Source organism: Cervus canadensis, chromosome 5 (genome assembly GCF_019320065.1).
Source record: "Cervus canadensis isolate Bull #8, Minnesota chromosome 5, ASM1932006v1, whole genome shotgun sequence".
Lineage (NCBI taxonomy): Eukaryota > Metazoa > Chordata > Mammalia > Artiodactyla > Cervidae > Cervus > Cervus canadensis.
The window spans coordinates 77,178,407-77,200,575 of record NC_057390.1 but is presented as its reverse complement, the minus strand read 5'-3'; the positions used below and the strand labels follow the sequence as shown (position 1 = coordinate 77,200,575).

At 40.0% G+C, this 22,169-nt stretch overlaps 1 long non-coding RNA gene and 1 other non-coding gene across 2 annotated transcripts in view; one reads left to right on the top strand and one right to left on the bottom strand.

Moving 5' to 3' along the window:
* Positions 1-22,169, bottom strand: part of LOC122442654 — a 173,938-nt gene that overhangs the window by 14,149 nt on the left and 137,620 nt on the right. The window lies entirely within an intron of this gene.
* TRNAF-AAA lies at positions 12,770-12,842 on the top strand. Its single transcript has one exon. It is a non-coding gene; the product is annotated as a tRNA-Phe (tRNA).

Here is a 22,169-nt window from a genome sequence, read left to right as displayed (position 1 = left end):
GGGATTCATCTTCGGATGTGGGCTTCTCACTCTCTTCTCCAGTGGAAGTAGCTGCTTGGTATCAGGAGATGAACCCACAGACCTCTCACCATCACTGCAACTGGGTTTCCCAAGTTCTTTAGAATTAAATAACTGATTCATCAATTCACACTTAGGTATCTACTAGAGAGAATATCTTGAGCATATACACCAGGAATTAACCTAAGAAAGTTCATAGCTACTGCTGAATTGTCCCCCCTCACAATTAATATGTTGAAATTCTAGCCCCCCGGTACCAAAGAATGTGACCTTATTTTGAAATAAGGTAGTTGCATATGTTATTAGTTAAGATGAGGTCATATTGGACTAGAGTAGACCCCTAGACCAACATGCCTGGTATCCTTACAAACAGAACGCCATGTGAAGAGACAGATATGCACACAGCGATAATACTATGCAAAGACTGACAGTATGATGCCACAAGCCAAGCAGATACCAGAAGTTCAGAGAGAGCCCTGGCACAGACCCTTCCTCAGTGCCTCAGAGGGAGCATGGCCCTACTGACACTGTGATTCGCACTTCTGGCATTTAGCACAGTGAGATGACCAAGTCCTGCTGTTCTCAGCCACCCCGTTGCCCTACTTTGTTACGGCCACCTAGCAGACCAATACGGGCTGAAAGTCAATATGCACTGGTATAGCTGACTGGTTGTCAAAATACTGAGGTAATTTTCTTCCAGTTTGGTGCATAAACATCACATCACTGCTCTGAGTCTTAGGCACTCCTGGCCTCCCTATCTACCCTATCCCATTTCATGAAACCTAAAGACTTCCTCCATGATGGAAAAACTGAAGGTTTAAGTCCTCATGGACTCAACAAACTACATCTTTTGAGCCACAACAACCTATTCAGGCCAAATGACTCTTTCCACAAGAAAGGCTAAAGAACATTTACAATGGCCAGGACATGGAAACAGCCTAAATGTCCAATGACAGATGAATGGATAAATGAGATGTGGTACCTATATATAATGGAATATTAGCCATAAAGGGAGCAACATTGGGTCATTTGCAAAGATGTGTATAAACCTAAAGTCTGTCATAGAGAGTGAAGTATGTCAGAAAGAGAAAAACAAATATTGTATATTAACACATATATGTGGAGTCTAGAAAAATGGTACAGATGAACCTATTTCTAGGGCAGGAAGAGAGACACAGACACAGAAGACAGACATGTGGACACAGGGGGAGGGAGAATGAGACGAATTGGGAGATTAAGATTGACATACATATTTCACGCATGAATAGCTAGTGGGAACCAGCTGTATTGCGCAGGAAGCTCGGCTCAGAGCTCTGTGATGACCTAGATGGGTAGGATGGTGCGCATTCAGCTGATTCACTTCATTGTAGAGCAGAAACACAGCACTGTAAAGCACTTACATTCCTGTATGCTTTCGTAAAGAATTTAAAAGATAAATAAAAGACCAAACCTGCTCTCCTCTGCTCGCCACTTCCTCACTGTACCTTAAGACAAGGCCAAATCCTCTTCACATTATAAGGATATTACCAATAAGCTCTCTGGAGAGAAAGAAAAATGCTTACATATTAACCATCATGGAGATATAAGAAATATTCCAAAATCTACACAAATCTCTACAGCTCCTGGTTTCTATCTAAAAGGAGATCCTCTGGGTCAGGGTGGGTTGTGCTTAGTCGCTCAGTCGTGTCTGACTCTTTGTGACCCCCATGGACTGTAGTCCACCAGGCTCCTCTGTCCATGGGATTTTCCAGGCAAGAGTACTGGAGTGGGTTGCCATGCCCTCCTCCAGAGGGTGGGTTAAACTCATCTAAAGAGCTAACAACGTAATCCTAACTTCTCTGCATTCAATGCTTTCTCTTGTCAAGTGGCTTTTTCTGTCTCTGTTTCTGCAGGCCTACACAGGGACCATTCTCACACAGAATCTTTGAAGGGAGGGGTTAGATGTGTACCTATGGCTGATTCATGTTGAGGTTTGACAGAAAACAACAAAATTCTGTACAGCAATTATCCTTCAATTAAAAAAAAGAAAAAGAAAAAGACATGGGACATTCAATGCTCCCTCTGCCTCTAGACTTCTATGCAAATCAACAGATGGGGCTGTTAAGCTGAGGCAAGGAGATGATGATGTCACCTAACACATAAATAAAATACTGTGGACTACACCTTCCCTGCAGACAGTGCTCTCAGGAACTGATGATTCTGTGATCTCATCGCACTAGATCTATCAACAGCTCACTGTGCTGCAAGGGAAAAAAACTTGGTAGACACAATGTTATACGAAGTCATCACTGCTTAGCTGAAACAGTCACCTGTGCAGCCTGAAATAATACCTGCATAGGAAGGATACAGATGTAAACTACAGTTTTAATTGAGGCCCTGACTTTCTAGCAAGACTATGTTTCAGAACCTGTATCCATGCATCTCAGTTGCCATGGACACAGGCAGCTGTGTGGATATGAAGCTAGTTTTTAAGGTAAGCAGCTAAAGAGGAACTGTGATGAAATCAGAGCTCAGCCTGACTAATAAGTAATAATAGACCCTGAATCCAATACTTATATTTGAGGAGATTGCCAATGTAGTTTATTTGCTTCAGATAACAATCTCTTAAGTTGTATTTATTGCATGAACAAATCAATGAATGACTAGTTCCTTTAATGGGTATTAAGTGAGGGCTTTTGTGTGACAGGCATTAAACCAAGAGGTAGAAATATAAAAAATGAATAAAATAAAGTTTCTGCCCTCAAAGATCTCACTCTTTAGTGAAGAAGGAAGGTATACATTGTGGTAAGCTTTAAAATGAACAAGCTCAATATACTACAAGAAAAAACATTCCTGGGAATATAGGGCAGTGCCAGGGAAGCCTACATAGATGGAGGAGACATTAAAGCTAAGTCCTAATGGATAAGTCGGCTTGATTCCAATACACTTGAAAATCAAGAGCAATCACAGCGAAAGGAGGACTGTGTGGAAAATACAGTCATGAAAGAGCAAGTTCAGATCAGTTCAGTTTAGTTCAGTTGATCAGTTGTGCCCGACTCTTTGCGACCCCATGAATCGCAGCACACCAGGCCTCCCTGTCCATCACCAACTCCCAGAGTTTACTCAAACTCATGTCCATCGAGTTGGTGATGCCATCCAGCCATCTCATCCTCTGTGGTCCCCTTATCCTCCTGCCCCCAGTCCCTCCCAGCATCAGGGTCTTTTCCAATGAGTCAACTCTTCGCATGAGGTGGTCAAAGTATTGGAGCTTCAGCTTCAGCATCAGTCCTTCCAACGAACACCAAGGACTGATATCCTTTAGGATGGACTAGTTGGATCTCCTTGCAGACCAAGGGACTCTCAAGAGTCTTCTCCAACACCACAGTTCAAAAGCATCAATTTTTCAGCATTCAACTTTCTTCACAGTCCAAATCTCACATCCATACATGACCACTGGAAAAACCATAGCCTTACCAGACGGACCTTTGTTGGCAAAGTATTGTCTCTGCTTTTTAATATGCTATCTATGTTGGTCATAACTTTCCTTCCAAAGAGTAAGCATCTTTTAATTTCATGGCTGCAGTCGCCATCTGCAGTGATTTTGGTGCACAAAAAAATAGAGCAAGTTAGGGGACTGCAAAGGTTATTTATCACTCAGATGAGCAGTTACAACATTCCTCAAGTGCTAACCAGTAATGCCTCCAATGTCTAGCAATCATTATCATCCAGAAAAAGTGAGAGTTGTTCAGCCATGTCCAACTCTTCACGACCCCATAGACTATAGCCCACCAGGTTCCTCTGTCTGTGGAATTCTCTAGACAAGAATACTGGAGTGGGTAGCCATTCTCTTCTCCAGATCTTCCCAACCCAGGGATAGAACCCAGATCTCCTGCATTGCAGGCAGATTCTTTACCATCCAAGGCACCAGGGAAGCCCAAATCATCCAAAATAAGGCCACAGATCTACAAAGTGTTCCTCTGTTCAGTTCAGTTCAGTTCAGTTGCTCAGTCATGTCCAACTCTTTGCCACCCCATGAATCACAGCACACCAGGCCTCCCAGTCCATCACCAGCTCCCAGAGTTTACTCAAACTCATGTCCATCGAGTCGGTGATGCCATCCAGCCATCTCATCCTCTGTCGTCCCCTTCTCCTCCTGCCCCCAATCCCTCCCAGCATCAAGGTCTTTTCCAATGAGTCAACTCTTCGCATGACGTGGCCACAGTATTGGAGTTTCAGCTTCAGCATCAGTCCTTCCAATGAACACCAGGACTGATTTCCTTCAGGGTGGACTGGTTGGATCTCCTTGCAGTCCAAGGGACTCTCAAGAGTCTTCTCCACACCACAGTTCAAAAGCATCAATTCTTCGGTGCTCAGCTTTCTTCACACTATAACTCTCACATCCATACATGACCACTGGAAAACCCATAGCCTTGACTAGACGGACCTTTGCTGACAAAGTAATGTCTCTGCTTTTTAATATGCTATCTAGGTTAGTCATAACTTTCCTTCCAAGCAGTAAGCGTCTTTTAATTTCATGGCTGCAGTCACCATCTGCAGTGATTTTGGAGCCCAAAAAAATAAAGTTTGACACTGCTTCCACTGTTTCCCCATTTATTTGCCATGAAGTGATGGGACCAGATGCCATGATCTTAGTTTTCTGAATGTTGAGCTTTAAGCCAGCTTTTTCACTCTCCTCTTTCACTTTCATCAAGAGGCTTTCTAGTTCATCTTCACTTTCTGCCATAAGTGTAGTGTCATCTGCATATCTGAGGTTAATGATATTTTTCCCGGCAATCTTGATTCCAGCTTGTGCTTCTTCAAACCCAGCGTTTCTCATGATGTACTCTGCATATAAGTTAAATAAACAGGGTGGCAATATACAGCCTTGACGTATTCCTTTTCCTATTTGGAACCAGTCCGTTGTCCCATGTCCAGTTCTAACTGTCACTTCCTGACCTACATATAGGTTTCTCAAGAGGCAGGTCAGGTGGTCTGGTATTCCCATGTCTTTCAGAATTTTCCACAGTTTATTGTGATCCACACAGTCAAAGGCTTTGGTGTAGTCAATAAAGCAGAAATAGATGTTTTTCTGGAACTCTCTTGCTTTTTTGATGATCCAGTGGACGTTAGCAATTTGATCTCTGGTTCCTCTGCCTTTTCTAAAACCAGCTTGAACATCTGGAAGTTCACGGTTCAGATATTGCTGAAGCCTGGCTTGGAGAATTTTGAGCATTACGTCACTAGCGTGTGAGATGAGTGTTACTGTGCAGTAGTTTGAGCATTCTTTGGGATTGGAACAAAAACTGACCTTTTCCAGTCCTGTGGCCACTGCTGAGTTTTCCAAATTTGCTGGCATATTGAGTGCAGCACTTTCATAGCATCATCGTTCAGGATTTGAAATAGCTCAACTGGAACTCCATCACCTCCACTAGTTTTGTTCATAGTGATGTTTCCTAAGGCCCACTGGACTTCACATTCCAGGATGTCTGGCTCTAGGTGAGTGATCACACCATCATGATTATATGGGTCGTGAAGATCTTTTTTGTACTGTTCTGTGTATTCTTGCCACCTCTTCTTAGTATCTTCTGATTCTGTTAGATCCATACCATTTCTGTCCTTTATCGAACCCATCTTTGCATAAAATGTTCCCTTGGTATCTCTAATTTTCTTGAAGAGATCTCTAGTCTTTCCCATTCTGTTGTTTTCCTCTACTTCTTTGCATTGATCGCTGAGGACAGCTTTCTTATCTCTCCTTGCTATTCTTTGGAACTCTGCATTCAAATGGGAATATCTTTCCTTTTCTCCTTTGCTTTTCACTTCTCTTCTTTCCACAGCTATTTGTAAGGCCTCCTCAGACAGCCATGTTGCTTTTTTGCCTTTCTTTTCCATGGGGATGGTCTTGATCCCTGTCTCCTGTACAATGTCACAAACCTCAGTCCATAGTTCATCAGGCACTGTCCATCAGATCTAGTCCCTTAAATCTATTTCTCACTTCCACTGTATAATCATAAGGGATTTGATTTAGGTCGTACCTGAATGGTTTAGTGGTTTTCCCTACTTTCTTCAATTTAAGTCTGAATTTGGCAATAAGGAGTTCACGATCTTAGCCACAGTTAGCTCCCGGTCTTGTTTTTGCTGACTGTATAGAGCTTGTCCATCTTTGACTGCAAAGAATATAATCAATCTGATTTTGGTGTTCACCATCTGGTGATGTCCATGTGTACTCCTATGTACTAGAGTGAATTATGACAAAGCCCATGTTCTTAGTTTCTTTGTGAAATACTGACGCCATCTTCACATCTGGTAGGGTAAATCTTCCTGTGGTATCAAGTTTATTAACAAACTCAGATTTCAATTGTCTTTTGAGAACCTAACCAAGGAATAATATTAACTGAGAATAAGAAAAATAATCAGAAAAATGCATAAATCTAGTAATCACTGTTTTAGCTCTCTGTTCCCCAAATAAAAACATGTCTAGCTACCAGAGTACATTTAGGCTGTTTCCATGTCCTGCTATTTAGTCAATAAAGCAGAAATAGATGTTTCTCTGGAATTCTCTTGCTTTTTCTATGATCCAACGGATGTTGGCAATTTGATCTGTGCTTCCTCTGCCTTTTCTAAACCCAGCTTGAACATCTGGAAGTTCACAGTTCACACACTGTTGAAGCCTGGCTTGGAGAATTTTGAGCATTGCTTTGCTAGCCGGTGAAATGAGTGCAACTGTATGGTAATTTGAGCATTTTTTAGCATTGCCCTTCTTTGGGATTTGAATGAAAGCTGACCTTTTCCAGTCCTGTGGCCACTGCTGAGTTTTCCAAATTTGCTGGCATATTGAGTGCAGCACTTTCACAGCATCATCTTTTAGAATTTGAAATAGTTCAACTGGAATTCCATCACTTCCACTAGCTTTGTTCGTAGTGATGCTTCCTAAGGCCCACTTTTCATTCCAGGATGTCTGGCTCTAGGTGAGTGATCACACCATCATGGTTATCTGGGTCATGAAGATCTTTTTTGTATAGTTCTTCTGTGTATTCTTGCCACTTCTTCTTAATATTATCTGCTTCTGTTACGTTCATACTGTTTCTGTTCTTGATTGTGCCTATCTTTGCATGAAATGTTCCCTTGGTATCTCTAATTTTCTTGAAGAGATCTCTAGTCTTTCCCATTCTATTGTTTTCCTCTATTTCTTTGCATTGATCGCAGAGGAAGGCTTTCTTATCTCTCTTTGCTGTTCTTTGGAACTCTGCGTTCAAATGGGTATATCTTACCTTTTCTCCTTTGCCTTTAGCTTCTGTAAAGAAAGTTAAAGGCAAAAATCACTTAAACGTTAAAAAGTCTTACTTCCTCAAAGTGTTAGTTTCTACTCATTTTTTAAGGTAATGTATTATATTTAGCCCACTATATTCAAAATGTTACTGCTTTAACATGCAATCAATATTAAACGTTGTGGGGTTTTGTATTTTTTGTCATTTTTTTACTGAGGTATAGCTGATTTACAATGTTGTGACATTCTCTGCTGTACAACAAAGGGACTTGGTTTTATGTATATATATACACTTTCACATTATGGTTTATCCCAGGTGATCAGATATAGTTTCCTGTGCTATGTAGTAGGACCTTGTTGCTTATCCATTCTAAATGTCATAGTCTGCATCTATTAATACAAACTCCAAATTCCCAGTCCATTTCTTTCCTTCCCCTTGGCAACCACAAATCTAATCTCTATGTCTGTGAGTTTATTTATATATTTAAAAAAAAAAAGGTTAATTTGTACCACATTTTAGATTCCACATATAAGTGATATCAAATGGTATTTCTCTTTCTTAGTTCATTTTGCATGATAATCTATAGTTGCAAATGGCATATTTTTTTTTATGGATATCTACTCATTTTTTAATTTATATGGAATAATCTATTTCTGAGAGGCCTGAGACGGGAAAACAAAGATATCAGCACACTTTAGCTTATTTGATGATTAGTGATGCAGATTTTCACTTTCTTATCCTATGATTCTTTTGTGTGATGAACAAGGTCATTACGTTAATTTAGAAGACAGTGCAAATAGTTGAAATACATATTTTGTTTAGATATAAAAGAACAGAAACATTTTTCTAGCAGGCTTCAAATTGAAAATCAAGTGAAAGCCTTAAGTAGGATTATAAAATAGATGAAACTATACCTGAAATATTGGAAGAAGCCCGTTCTTATAAGGAGTTAGGCTAATAGGTTTTGATTGTCCTTAAACATTTCTATAAAGATGCAGAAAAGCACAACATATGCAATATGAACCACACACAACAAATCCAGCACAGTTAATATCTGGCTAACTCTCAAGCAAAAATAGAATTGCATCTCAACTCTGGGCTTCACTGGTGACTCCAGTGGTAAAGAATCTGCCTGCGACACAGGAGACCTGGGTTCAGTCCCTGGGGTGGGAAGATCCCCTGGAGAAAGGAATGGCTATCTACTCCAATATCTCAACTCTACAACCTGCTAAATTTTGACACATTTGAGAGCTTTCCTTATTCTGAATCACGGTTTTATGTCTAGAAATTGATTTGTCTACCTAGTTTTCAGAACCCAACTTACCTTTGAAATTCAAATGAAACAAGTCTGTATAAATGCATGAGCTTCATTCTATGAGTCTTTACTTTCCCTCAGGAGTCTAGAAAGCAAAGATAACACTGGTGAGACCTGTTGCTGTTTTTGCTTTCCCAATTTTATAGGGTTTTGTGAGATTAGAAATCGCATAGAATAAGTGTCTGCACACATAATGTGTGAAAGCCGCTCAGTCATGTCCAACTCTTTGCCACCACATGGACTATACAATCCATGGAATTTTCCAGGCCAGACTACTGGAGTGGGTTGCCTTTCCCTTCTCCAGAGGATCTTCCCAGTCCAGGGGTTGAACCCAGGTCTCCTGTAATGCAGGCAGATTCTCTACCAGATGAGTCACAAGGGAAACCCTCCATACATATAAGTAGTCAGTAAATAGTGATTACTGTTATTCTAAGCACTTAAAGCTCCAGGAAAAAATTCCCATCTTAAATTGACTTTCTACGGGGGGAGATCATTAGAGAGCATTTCCGATTTAAAAATAGACACATAGCTCTTCTTCAGTTAGAAACCTGACTCATTGCTCTAGTTACAGATCATGCCCTCAAAGGTTTTTGTTTTCCGCAATGACAAGAATTTCTCCTCAGAAGCAGATTTGTCATGAAGTTTAATCTTCCAAGGCTCTCATTTGCACAGATCCCTTCAAGGCTCTGAAAGAGGCCAACAGTGTGTTCAATCAGTTATGTGGTTTTATGAAAATTGCCAAATAAATGTGCTTTATCAGCAGAGAGTTAAGACCATTGACTTTGCACTTTACTTCTGTCATACTTTCCCTTCTCTCAGGTATCTGCAGGTATTTTTGGTGTCTAGTCAAATGGCAGTTTAGTTTGGAATACATTTAGTTTGGTTTTAAAGAAAATTACTTATGCGGTATGCAATCACCTCCATGCATAAGTAAGTCACTGATGTGTGCTCAGTCATTCAGTCATGTCCAACTCTCTGTGGCCCCATGGACAATAGCCCACTAGGCTCCTCTGCCTATGAAATTTTCCAGACAAGAATACTGGAGTGGGTACCATTTCTTACCCCAGGAGATCTTCCCAACCCAGGGATCAAACCCACATCTCTTGCGTCTCCAGTGTTGGTGGAAGATTCTTTACCACTGGCGCCATCTGGTAAGCCCTAAGTCATCGACAGATGTTATACATGGAAATGTCTGCCACAGACACCACTATCACCAGCTATGCCAACTGGCTCCATGAACGTATAGAACAGAGGCTGTATGCTGGTATAAATGTGTTCTGTAGCACCTGGTACTGGAATTAGGTGGATAATGGAGGAAGGATGAGGTTTGGAATGCATAGAGCTGAAAGCCAGTCTGCAGCATTCTTCCAAATCCTGTAATTTATATATGAAAGATATATGATAGAGACCTTCCTGTATTTTACAACAATCTCCAAAATATAGATACCATTAATAAATTATTATTGAGAGATAATTTAAAAATCAATTAGCCACAATACAAAACAATTGTTCTATAATAAATACATAATCTAAGGTTACAACCAAGGCTTACAGTTGGTCCTCCTTATCTGTGGGTTCCACACCCACAAAGTGAACCAAATGCTGATCAAAAATATCTAGAAGAAAAAATCCAAAAAGTTCCAATAAAACAAAACTCAAATTTGCCGTGCAATGGCAACTATTCCTATAGAATTTCATTTAATTACACTTTATAATTAACCTAAAGATTGTCTACAGTATACAAAAAGATGTGTAGGTTATATGTAAATACTATACTGTTTTCGATAAAAGACTTGAGTATCCACGGGTTTGGGTATCTGCAATGTGTCCTAAAACCAGTCCCTCCTGGATACCAAGGGATCACTATAGTTTGCTTCTGGGAATGATACTATTCTGGAAACTTCATTTGTACAGATACATTTTTGCACTATGGAAAGGAGCATATTTCGTTATATTTGAAACTGTTGTCAAGGAGAAACAATCTATAATTCTCAAGCAAGAGAATCATAAAATATTCATATAAGTTTACCTTGAGTAAGGAGAGACCTTCACAACTAAATCTGCCTTAGGGAAGCAGAAGAACTAGGCAGCAACTCAGGAAGAGGAGACCTATTAAGCGTGAGGTACCATAGTGATATGAGCAACAAAATAAGCAGGTGTTCTAATCAAAATTATGCTGATTGCCCATCATATGATCCTTGAAAAGCATATTTTCTCTGGACCTTCATACCTTCCTCTACAAAATAAACCAGTTGTTAAGATTTTTGGTGTGGTACTTTCGAATACTTGTTGCAGTGTTTCCCAAAGTGTTTTTCTCAACTCTAATCCATGAGGGAAATTTTGAAAAATAGCATTCCATGGTCAAATAATTTTAGAAAATGTTGCATGCTTTTTTTTTTTTCTCCCCCATTGGTATATTCAGTGTGTATTAGCATAATGCAGACTCTAAAATGTGCTACAGTGAAGTAATATTTTTATCTTTGTTTAGGATAGGGCCTGCAAAATGTATTTGACTGTGAAAACCTTTTAGCATAATATCTATGACATGTAATTTGGGGATGCTCCTCTAAAGCAGTATTTGAGAGTTTCTTTAGAGAGTCTTAAACAGAATTTGCAGTTAGATAGCATAGTCAGAACCCGGCTTTGAGCTGTCCTCTTGCAAAGGTGCTGAATTTACTGTTAGGAAGTCACCAGAAGATATAGCAAAATCCTTTGACAAAAAACATAAAATAGAGGGGGGGATATTGTGTGGGGGGAGGATAGCTCAGAGTATGTAGATCTAAAATAAAATTCTTCCCAATGGAGAGGAAAACTATTTTTAATAGCAGGAAATCATGTGAGGTTGGAGAGTCATTGACTGTAAATATAAACTCATTTCCATGCTAGAACCTCATCTGAGGAAAGGGGATACACAGCAAGAAAAGAGGGTCACAACTTGTATGTGAACTGTGCTCTATGAGAGATACAAAAGATATTGCAAATGTATGGTCTTAATTTTGATAGGATTTAGATTCTAGATAGAGAAAATTGATGCAAATATATGTAATAAAAAGAAACACAAAAATTTTAAGAGATTTAAAAGAGAAGCAGAGACTATGGCAGTATAGGTATTTTCAAAAGGGTGTGGTTAGGGAAAACCATTTAAAGAAAATGGATGATGTCGGTCTTCTAAGAATAAGTAAACTGAGGATGGAAAGATGGGTGAATGCTTGGATGAATGAATAAAACAGTAAAAACCATTAATGATAATAAAACTGGCTTAGATAAAGAAATGATCATGTATCAGAATATCTGGGGTAGGAATACCACTAATGACACCAGATAATGAGGAATCTGAAGCAAGAGCTGCCAGACCACAGACAAAAGGTTAAAAGGCAAGGAAAGAAAGAACATTACCTGTCTCTAAAAGCCCAAATGCTTACAGAAAATGGATCAAACTATTATAATCAAGTAAACAACTAGTCCAAGGCTTGGAGGTTAGGTAAGTGTTGATGGTATAACACTTTAAAAAGACACAGTCCTTGAACCAAGGAGCTCAGGACATACTGATATGGAGAAGAGAAAAGAAGAGGGGGTATATATTATATATATACATATAATACACACACACACACACACACACACACACACGTGTGTGTGTGAGTTCTCAGTCGGCTCCAGCTCTTTGCAATGCCATGGACTATAGTTCACCAGGCTCCTCTCTCCATACGGTTTTTCAGGCAAGAATACTGGAGTGGGTTGCTGTTTCCTTTTCCGAGGGATCTTCCCAATCCAGGGATCAAACATGTGTCTTTTGCATCTCCTGCATTGGCAGGCAGATTTTTTACCACTGAGCCATCTTTGAAGTCCATATACATATATTAGTAACTCTGGGGGCTTCCCATATGGCACAGTGGTAAAGAATCCACTTGCCAATGCAGGAGATGCAAGAGACACGGTCTCGATCCTTGGGTCAGGAAGATCACCCAGAATAGGAAATAGCAACCTACTCCAGAGTTCTTGCCTGAAAAATCCTACCGACTGAGGAGCCTGGCGGACTACAGCCCATGGGGTTGCAGAGTCGGACACACTGAGAGACTAAGTACAAGCACAAGTAACTCTAATAAAATAAGGGAATGATTCAATCTTGAATATAAGTCAAACTCAAAATCTATCGAGTAAGAAGGAATGAGTTAAATTTTGACCATGGACTTTCCTGGTGGCTCAGATGGTAAAGCGTCTGCCTAAAATGCAGGAGACCCAGGTTCAATCCCTGGGTCAGGAAGATCTCCTGGAGAAGGAAACGGCAATCCACTCCAGTATTCTTGCTTGGAAAATCCCATGGACAGAGGAGCCTGATAAGCTACAGTCCACGGGGTCGCAAAGAGTCGGACACGACTGAGCAACTTCACTTTCTATAAAGGTTATATAAAGGAGATGACATTTAAGCCAAGTCTTTAAAAATAAATTACACTAAATGAGAAAGAGAATGAAGAGAGAGTTTCAGGAAGTCCAAATCAATAATCAAAGGAAGTGATATGTGAGGATGAACGGGATGAGCAAAGAATATTGAATAGCAAATGTGACTATGAGGGGCAAGTAGCAGTGGATGAGACTGAAAGTGTACTTTGGGCAAAAGTATGAAGGATCTTGAATGTCGTATTAACAAAAAACTCATGCAAAAGAATACTATGATCAAGTCCGTTTAAAAGCAGAATTTTCAAACCATTCCCTTGGGTAGTACAGAGATCTCTCATAGGACAATATAGAGTACAGACAGAAGAAAATACAGGAGCACTGGCTTTCAAATTTCATATCCCCAATTCAATCTGAGTGGCTCTTCTTTGTATCTCATTTCATAAAAGGCTTCCATTTAGGGTTTGATTTGAACAAAGAGATCCACCATTTTCAAAAATATCTACTACCCAAAGATTTGGAAAGATAACTGGGAAGGCAATGATATTTTAGGAAGATATTGTAGCAATTTAGCTACAGTTTGGTGAGCAATTAATTAGAGAAATCAACACCAGTAGAAAATGGGAAAATTAAAGAAATATTCTGAACTATAACAAGCAGGAACTGTCTGCGTGTTGAATATAGATAATGAAGTACAAAGTAGACATACAATGTTGAGTCCAAGGTTTAAGCTCAGGGACCTAGAAATATGGTGATATTATTCACTGAAATAAGGTTCATAGGTTGAAGGGAAGAGAAGCAGTGGGACTTATCCAACTTTCTATACAATGATTTTAGATTCATAACTTGTAACTGGACAAAGATATACAGTTAGGTGTTTTAGGAGGTAGCATGGGTTAGAGATAGCTGTTTAGGTGTTCAACTGAAAAGAGTGAACACAAGGCCCAAATAAGATCCCCCTAGGAAAAATTAATAACAATAAGAGGAATATTAACAGTTAACGTTGTGTGTGAGTGTTTAGTGGCTCAATCGTGTCTGACTCTTTATGACCTTTTGGACTGTAGCCCACCAGGCTCCTCTGTCCATGGAATTTTTCAGGCAAGAATACTGGAGTATCTTCCTGACCCAGGGATCAAACCCACATCTCCTGTGTCTCCTGCATTGCAAGCAAATTCTTTACCCACTGAGCTAGGCATTTAATTTATGCTAGCAGCTGTGCTAAGAATTTTACATGCATAATATTATTTAACTGCTTATGAATCCTATGAATAAAAAATATCACTAATGCAGACCAGAATAATGTAGCAATTAACATCCAGAAATGAACTATCTATATTCAAATCCTGGCTCTGCTGTTGACTATCTCTGTCATTTTGGACAAACTATTTACTTCTCTATGCATCAGTGTTCTTATCTGTGAAATGGGGATAATAATCCCTAAATCTATGATACAAAGGGACTTAATGCATATGAAGGATTTATAACAACTCCAGGTACATAGCAAGTATTCAGTAAACAGGAGCAATTATTTTTACTTCATTTTACAGATAATGGAAGTTAAGTCATAGAGAGGTTAAATAACTAGTAAAGAGCACACTGTTAAATAAATGGTAAGTGCAGTACTCCCAAGTCTGCTCAACTTTTATACTAGCCTCACTCAGAGAGTGAAGAAGAAAAGGACAAGACTGTAACCTTGGGGAATGCCTACATTTAATCAGAGTAGAAACCAGAGCACTAGTTAAGTGCTCTTGGAAGGCATCATCAGATTAACAACAGGTCAGAGTGCTGGGGAAAGAGGGGTGCTAAGCTATTGGAGGAAAGAGGTGGTCAAATTTGCAAAAGGAAAAAAGAAATGTAATATAAGAAAAGACTGCTGGATTCTGCAATCAGAAAATCCTGGAAACATCACAAGACAATTGAGCAGATTAGGACAGACCATCAAACAGGGGCAGACATCAAACAGAACATTTAAGAAATGAATGCAAGGGGAAGAAATAAGAGGAGCCAGTGTAGAAGTTTAAATGGAGAAAGAATGCCAGTTTAACCCTACAACTTAATGGAAAAAAGTTTAAGGCAAGTTTTCAGCAAATGGCGAAGTCCTAGCTACTTTTCTATGTGGAGCCTGGTACCATTAATTGGAGAAAGGGAGACGATATTTTGAAGAGGGCAGTCAATGCATTTTGACCAAGGAGAATGCAGGAGCATATGGTGAAAAAACCACAGTGGTCCAGTTTAGCCTTGGAAAAGAGAGACTCAGGTGCTCTGTGACAACCTAGAGGGATAGGGTGGGAAGAGAGGTGGATGGGGGTTCAGGATTGGGGATGCTTGCATACTTATGGCTGATTCATGTGGATCTATGGCAAAAACCATCACAATATTGCAAAGTAATTATCCTCCAAACAAAGTAAATAAATATTTTTTAAAAAGAGAAAATGGAAGATATGTTTACTACTTAATGTGTGGGGAAGGTAGATGGAATTCATCCCTTATCAGTTTCATACTGTTTATGCTAGAAAAAAAAAAAAAAAAGAGGTTTGTTTGTAAACAATGAGAAACAGGTGTGTAGGGACCTTGAGGAAGAATAAAAATTTTCCACAGAGATAAGAGAAAGATTACTGAGCAACTGTGAAGGCCCCGCTGAGCTCAGAGCAAAACAACTGATTAAGCAGCTTGTACAAGGAAGTGAAAAAGATAATGAATCTTTCATCCACAGAACAAGTTGAAGGGAGACAAAGTGATATAAACAACTCATGCAAATGAAAATAGTGCTTTTAGTTAATAGATGTTTCACCAAGAAAAGAGAGAGAACGATAACATGTTTTTGCATAAGGCATAGTACATGAATGTATGTAATGGGATATACAATACTTACCATGAAACTGCTTGAAGAGGGGCAGGCATTGCAGTATCATTTTCAGATTATTTTATTCATGTGATACATATGTGGGAATTTGTAGAACTAAGATTCTAATTCTGTCTCTGTCACTAACAACTTGCTAATGGTCTAAGTAAGTAAGTAAATTCGCTCAGTCATGTCCGACTCTGACTACCAGGCTCCTCTATCCATGGGATTTTCCAGGCAAGGTACTGGAGTGGGTTGCCAAGCTTAGTCAAAATATGTTTCTTCTCCCTGGGCTTCAGTGTCCTCAGCTACAAAATAGGGCTGAATTAGAAGCTCTCTGAAGATCAGTCCAGTTTTAAGACTGCATGAGTTTATATTACAAATAGCAACATATACTAGCTTCCCACACCATCTCCCAGGCCTACAGAGATCTGCTTTTTGTAAGGATCTAGCTCCTAAGCTGACATTAAAGGAATGTATTACTTAGAGCTCTCAGGATACTGGCATGCCTCACTGACCCAAGGGCAGGTGTGCGGGTAAGCCTCAAAAAGGAACTACTTCTTGCTATCTCTTTCTGTAGCTTTCCATGCTACTTAATCTGCAGGGAGGAAGACGAATGCCTTGCAGCTACAGAAGTTTAAAGGCTCATTCCAGATGACCAGCTAGGATCTTTGAGTCCCTATTCCAGCTGGCTTAGATGCATTTGGGTAGTCTCTTCTAATTCAATATATTCCAGACAAAGGGACAATTTCATAAACCAGTAAAATCTTCTGAAGGCCCTCATTATGGATAATGAAGAATAGTTCTAAGCTATAAAGCTATGCTAAAAAGCACTATAGGAGTTTAGATCAAATGGTGGCAATGGATGAATGATCAAAGAGCTTCCCAGGTTGCTCAGAAGTAAAGAATCTGCCTGCCAAAGCAGGAGATGCAGGAGACCTGGGTTTGATTCCCTGGGTCAGGAAGATACCCTGGAGAAGGAAATGGCAACCCACTCCAGTATTCTTGCCTAGAAAATCCCAGGGACAGAAAAGCCTGGCAGGCTACAGTCCATGAGGTCGCAAAGAGTCAAATTTGACCGGGTGACTGAGCACACACATGCATGATCAAAGGGTGAAAATACCCTGGGATATTTTCATCTCAAACTCCTTTCAGTGTCTTTGAAAACACAGGAGTTTATGCTGTATTATGAGAAGAAATTAAATGTGTAGAGATCTTAGATAAATTATTTTTAGTACTCTGAACATACAGGCAAAAAATAAGTTTATTTAAGAGACTTCTGTAGTGGGACCTTCTCACCTTCTGTGACTAATGTTTAGTTTAAGAATCCAGAGTGTAAGGCTCAGATCAGGTTAATTTACTCTTAAGTGTCTGTTAATTTACCTACATCTGAGCCTACTTAGCTAGCAACTTAGCTATAATGATAACTGGAAGACATCCCTTAACCTGGAAAAGTATGTAATAAATAAAAATAGTGAAAATGAAACTATATATACACCCTCTGGAATGAGACTGTATCAGTTTACTACACAGTGCAACAAAAGTGCACATTTTGTAGGTTTATTCTCAAATTCATCATCACTAAGAACCTAATAAGCATGCTTAAAGTTAAGCACAGGGACATAAGCCTTTTAGGGGCTCATATAAAAATACTTGGGCAACACCAGGGGTGTTTTACAAAAATTTATTCAATATTTGGATGTTATGCTTTGAAACAAATTCCTAAATTTTTGTATACAATCTGTGAAAAATAAAGCTAAGCAAAATTACTCAGCATGTTGAAGTTTTACTACGAAAGGTGATATTTTTCTCCATATATGTCATCCATAAAACTGCCTGGCTGCTTTTCAGTGTTAAGTGCAGAGATGGCTGAGTGATGCTGCATCTTCCATCCCCTTCCCCAAGTGCTATGCCCCCTCTTGTCAGCTGTATTCTCTATATTGTGATCAGACTCTGCTCTTTTGAGATGCAGGGTTTAAAAGGCCTAACTCGCCTTTTTGTTACGAGAGTCAATCTCTGTCAGGATCCCGAGGAAAGTAAATCTTGCTGTGGACAGTGACATGACAATTACGAGGAATATGACTGCCCGGGGCATTGCTGTTTAATCATGCCTGTCCAAGCCCATGTGGGCCATGTATTAGCCAGGGAGAAAGAATAGCACTTTCACAAACAAGAGAAAACTGAACTTCAGGCAACTAGACTTGGATGTTTCCTCCTCAGCTGCTCAACTTGGTCACCCATATTCAAAGAGCAGCAAGGAATATTACAGATAGCCTTCTCTAGTTTCATTCTGCTTAGCTGGTTTGGGGTAAAACTTATATACTCCAACACAGGAAGAAGGGGATCTGCTCAAGCAGAAACATCTTTATTCAATTAGAGTGACTGTTTAGGGTAAGGGGTAGAAAGGACAAGAGATGTAGTTACCTCCTATGTTCACAGTAGTTAAAACCCTCCATGACCTATTTTCTCAGATACTGATAATTCCAAACACTAAGCGTTAAAGTCTGACCTTAGCTTTTATATAAATCTTTGTTAGCAAACACTTTCTCATGGTAAGAACTGTCTCCTCTGTCAAGCATGGCAGATTACATGAGTGCCAGACATCATCAACACCCACCATGGGCCTGGCTGCCTGACCTCTTTGAGCTGATTAGGGTGATTGTGAATTCACACCTTATGATAGCATGATGTGTGTGCACTTTTCTCCAGCTCTCCAAATATCACTTCTGCTTCTGAGCAAAGGAAGCTACCAGGTTTGCTACCCTGATGAGTTATTATGAAAATTATGAAATAGGCAACAACTTTTGATATAACACCAAGAGGATAAGACCCTCAACATTACAGATTCATACCTATTGCATCTTATGTGATTCTGATCACCAGTGCTTCATATTTAATAAGTCCTCAGTGAATGAATCTGTGTTAGATAAATTAATTAATGTATTGCAACCAAGTCAAGATGGGTATGGAAATGAGAAAGACTAGAAAAGAAATTGGAAAAGTGAAGCAGTTATGATGTTGTAAAAGTGAAATTACAAGCTATTTTTTTCTGATTAAGAATATCTTTTGCTATCATAGCAATAATGCTTTAATAAGGACCACAGCATAAGTTGGCATTTAATTCAGTTTATCAAGGATTATTCAACTAAAGATCTGATTAATCCTGTACACCACACCAGCATATCTAAGCCATGGCCTCTGTCCTTGAAAACCACATTGTGTCCTGGAAGATAAGACAAAACCATGAAACAGAGACATTTCAAACAGGTCATGACTTAATGAAATTCCCTAATGAGCAATACACAGAAGCACTAAGAGCAAAAAGAGCTCTCGCTCATGCTCCAGGAAAATCTATAGTCCTAAACACTCAAGAGGGAAGCATTCGTTTTGCCTGCTATAGCAATTAAGCTGGAGCTGAAATCAATGCATCAGCTACCAGAGTGATCTGCGGCTCGGGGCTGTAGTCACTTACAGTCATTGATCGTGCCTGGCTTTGGGGTTTGGTTCACCTCACTCTTATCATCCCTGTGGCTTCAAGGTGTCAGGCACAGAGTCATCGCTCCTCTGAAATTTACCCAAGGATCATTATTGTGCTCTAAACCTGCAAGGGCTGCGAGAAGGGAAAAAAATCAAACAAAGGCTTTCTGACAACTGCCAACCGTTGCCAAGGTGTCACTGCTGTCCCTGGCACATAACTCAATCTTATTTAGAGCAGCTGAACGGGCTTTTACTCCAAATCCTGAAATTCAAAGCTCTCCACATTTAGCGTGGCCCCAAATGAACTTCTGGCTTCGTCTTTATCACACTCTCTTCTCCCTCACTTCCCATCTATCAGTTCATCTCTCTCAGTCTACCTGACATTCTCCAAAGATGCTCTTGACTCTTCAAGCCCTTGGGGTTCTGCTCAAGCCTTTCCTTCTCCCAGCACTTCCTTTAAGACCTCACTCAAGCACTACTGACCCCATATCACCCATCCAAATTAATCCCCCTTCTCCCTGCTCTAACATGTGTGTGTGTTCTCCATTGCTCAGTCATGTCTGACTCTTTGCGACGCTATGGAATGTAGCCTGCCAGTCTCCTCTGTCCATGGAATTTTCCAGGCAAAAATACTGGAGTAGGTTGACATGCCCTCCTCCAGGGGATCTTCTTGACACAGGGGTTGAACCCATGTCTCTTATGTCTCCTACATTGGCAGATGGATTCTTTACCACTAGAGCCACCTGGAAAGCCCCTCCTCTAACATATGAACCCTTAATTAAAGAATATTAGGTGTTTTCCTATGTATGTCCCACTTACTTATCAGTTTCCAGAAAGTCACTCACACTTTATCTATTAATAACATTATGCCTTGTATTGTGTACTACACACACAGACAGAAGTAAATCAGACTACTGTAGCATTATACAAAAGAAGGTATTTGAGCATGAGAATTAAGGCACCAGTAGTTAGGTATGTCTCATAACATCAAGATATTTATAACCATACCTGGCAGGAGGTCATTAACTTAACTTTGAAAAGATGTCAGAAAGATTGAGAATGACAGAAGCTACATTCCAAAATCACTGGGATGAGACCTGTAAAGAATGTCTTACATGGGTACTAACAACGGATGATAAAGGACAAAAATGTGGTCTGGACTCAAGTGTCAATGTACCGAGAGGAGATCTGGTCTGGACTAGAACACCTGCATCTCTGCTTCAGCGCATTTGCATTACTGACCACATCAGTAACACTTTGTGTTTGCATATTGACTCTGGGACTGGCTAGAGAAAGCTGCAGGGGTGCAAATGATTCTTTGTGTCGTTTCTCTTCCATTATCTGAGAGTTTTAAATAAAATCTCATTAAAGGATACAGCCAGGTCTTTGCTGACCAAACAGGGAGAAAAAGTGATAGAATACCAGATGGGAGGGCGAGGTTTCCTCTCGCAGGGCTGCAGTTAACACAGCAGTTTGCAAAGGCAACTACCTGGCAGCTTACAGAGGGGGCTGAAGGAGGAAAAAAAAATCCCTAGTTGTTCAGAACACACCATGAGGAACTCTCAGAAATCACTGGGAGACGGTTTAAGGAATCTGAGGTTTGGCAAACTTATTTTGACTTTATGATATAATTTGGGTTATATGACAATGAGAAAAAAACTCAGAGTAGGTAATGATTTGCCAAATATGATACTTCTATTCTCCTCAATAAAACAAGTATTCAAAAAAGTACTTTCTGTGGGCCAGACACTGTACCTGATAAACCCTGGGAATTATAGATCTTGAACCCCAAAACTCTCTCACAAATTCAGGATCCTATACACTGTGTCAAGATGACTTTAAAATCCAAATAATGGAAGGTATTGAACTTGCATCCCGAGGTTTCTTTCTACTCTGGAGTTCAAAGGCTATAAGGCATTTTTCCCTGGGTGAGAGTGAACTGATACCTGAGCAGAGAGTAGTGAAGTCTGGGCATAGGTCCAGTTATTTGGAAAAAAACTGGAAGACTTTTTTTTTTCTCCCACTCTGAGCAAGAAAGGAAACAGTCTTATGAAGTTTAGGTAAGTCAAAACTTTTAATAGTTTGTGATCTGTTTCCATATTGTGTTTTGCATGCTAAGTCACTTCAGTCGTTTCCAACTCCTTGCGACCCTATGCACTAGCCCACCAGGCTCCTCTGTCCATGGGATTCTCCAGGCAAGAATACTGGAGTGGATTGCCATTTCCTCCTCCAGGGTATCATCCTGACCCAGGGAATGAACCTGTGTCTCTTACGTCTCCTGCATTGGCAAGCAGGTTCTTTACCACTAGCGCCACCTCGGAAGCCCACTTCCATATTGTGTTAGTCATTCCAAATTCAAAATAAATCAAGTTCTTTATGTTCTGGGGGTTTCCTAGGTGGCACAGTGGTGAAAAATCCACCTGCCAATGCAAGAGGATGCAAGAGATACATGTTCTATCCCTGGGTCAGGAAGATCCCCCAGAGTAGGAAATGGTAACCCATTCCACTATCCTTGCCTAGAAAACTCCATGGACAGAAGAGCCTGGTGGGCTACAGTCCATGGGGTCACAATGAGTCAGACATGACAGAACACACACACACACACACACACACACACACACACTTATGTTCCCAGAACCTAAGCCCAAAGGGGGAAGTACAAGCAATAATTTCATTATAAAGTAAGTGCTATGATAGTGTCAAGCACAGGAGCAGAACCACAATCTGTATAATCAGGACACATTTTAGGGAAAATTCAATCTCAGTTTACACTGATATTAACTAGCAGTTGGTCAGGCAAGAAGACAGACAAGGACAATCTGAGTAGCTGTTGTTGAACAAGCAAAGGTGTGGAAGAGAACATGGTGATTCTAAGAAA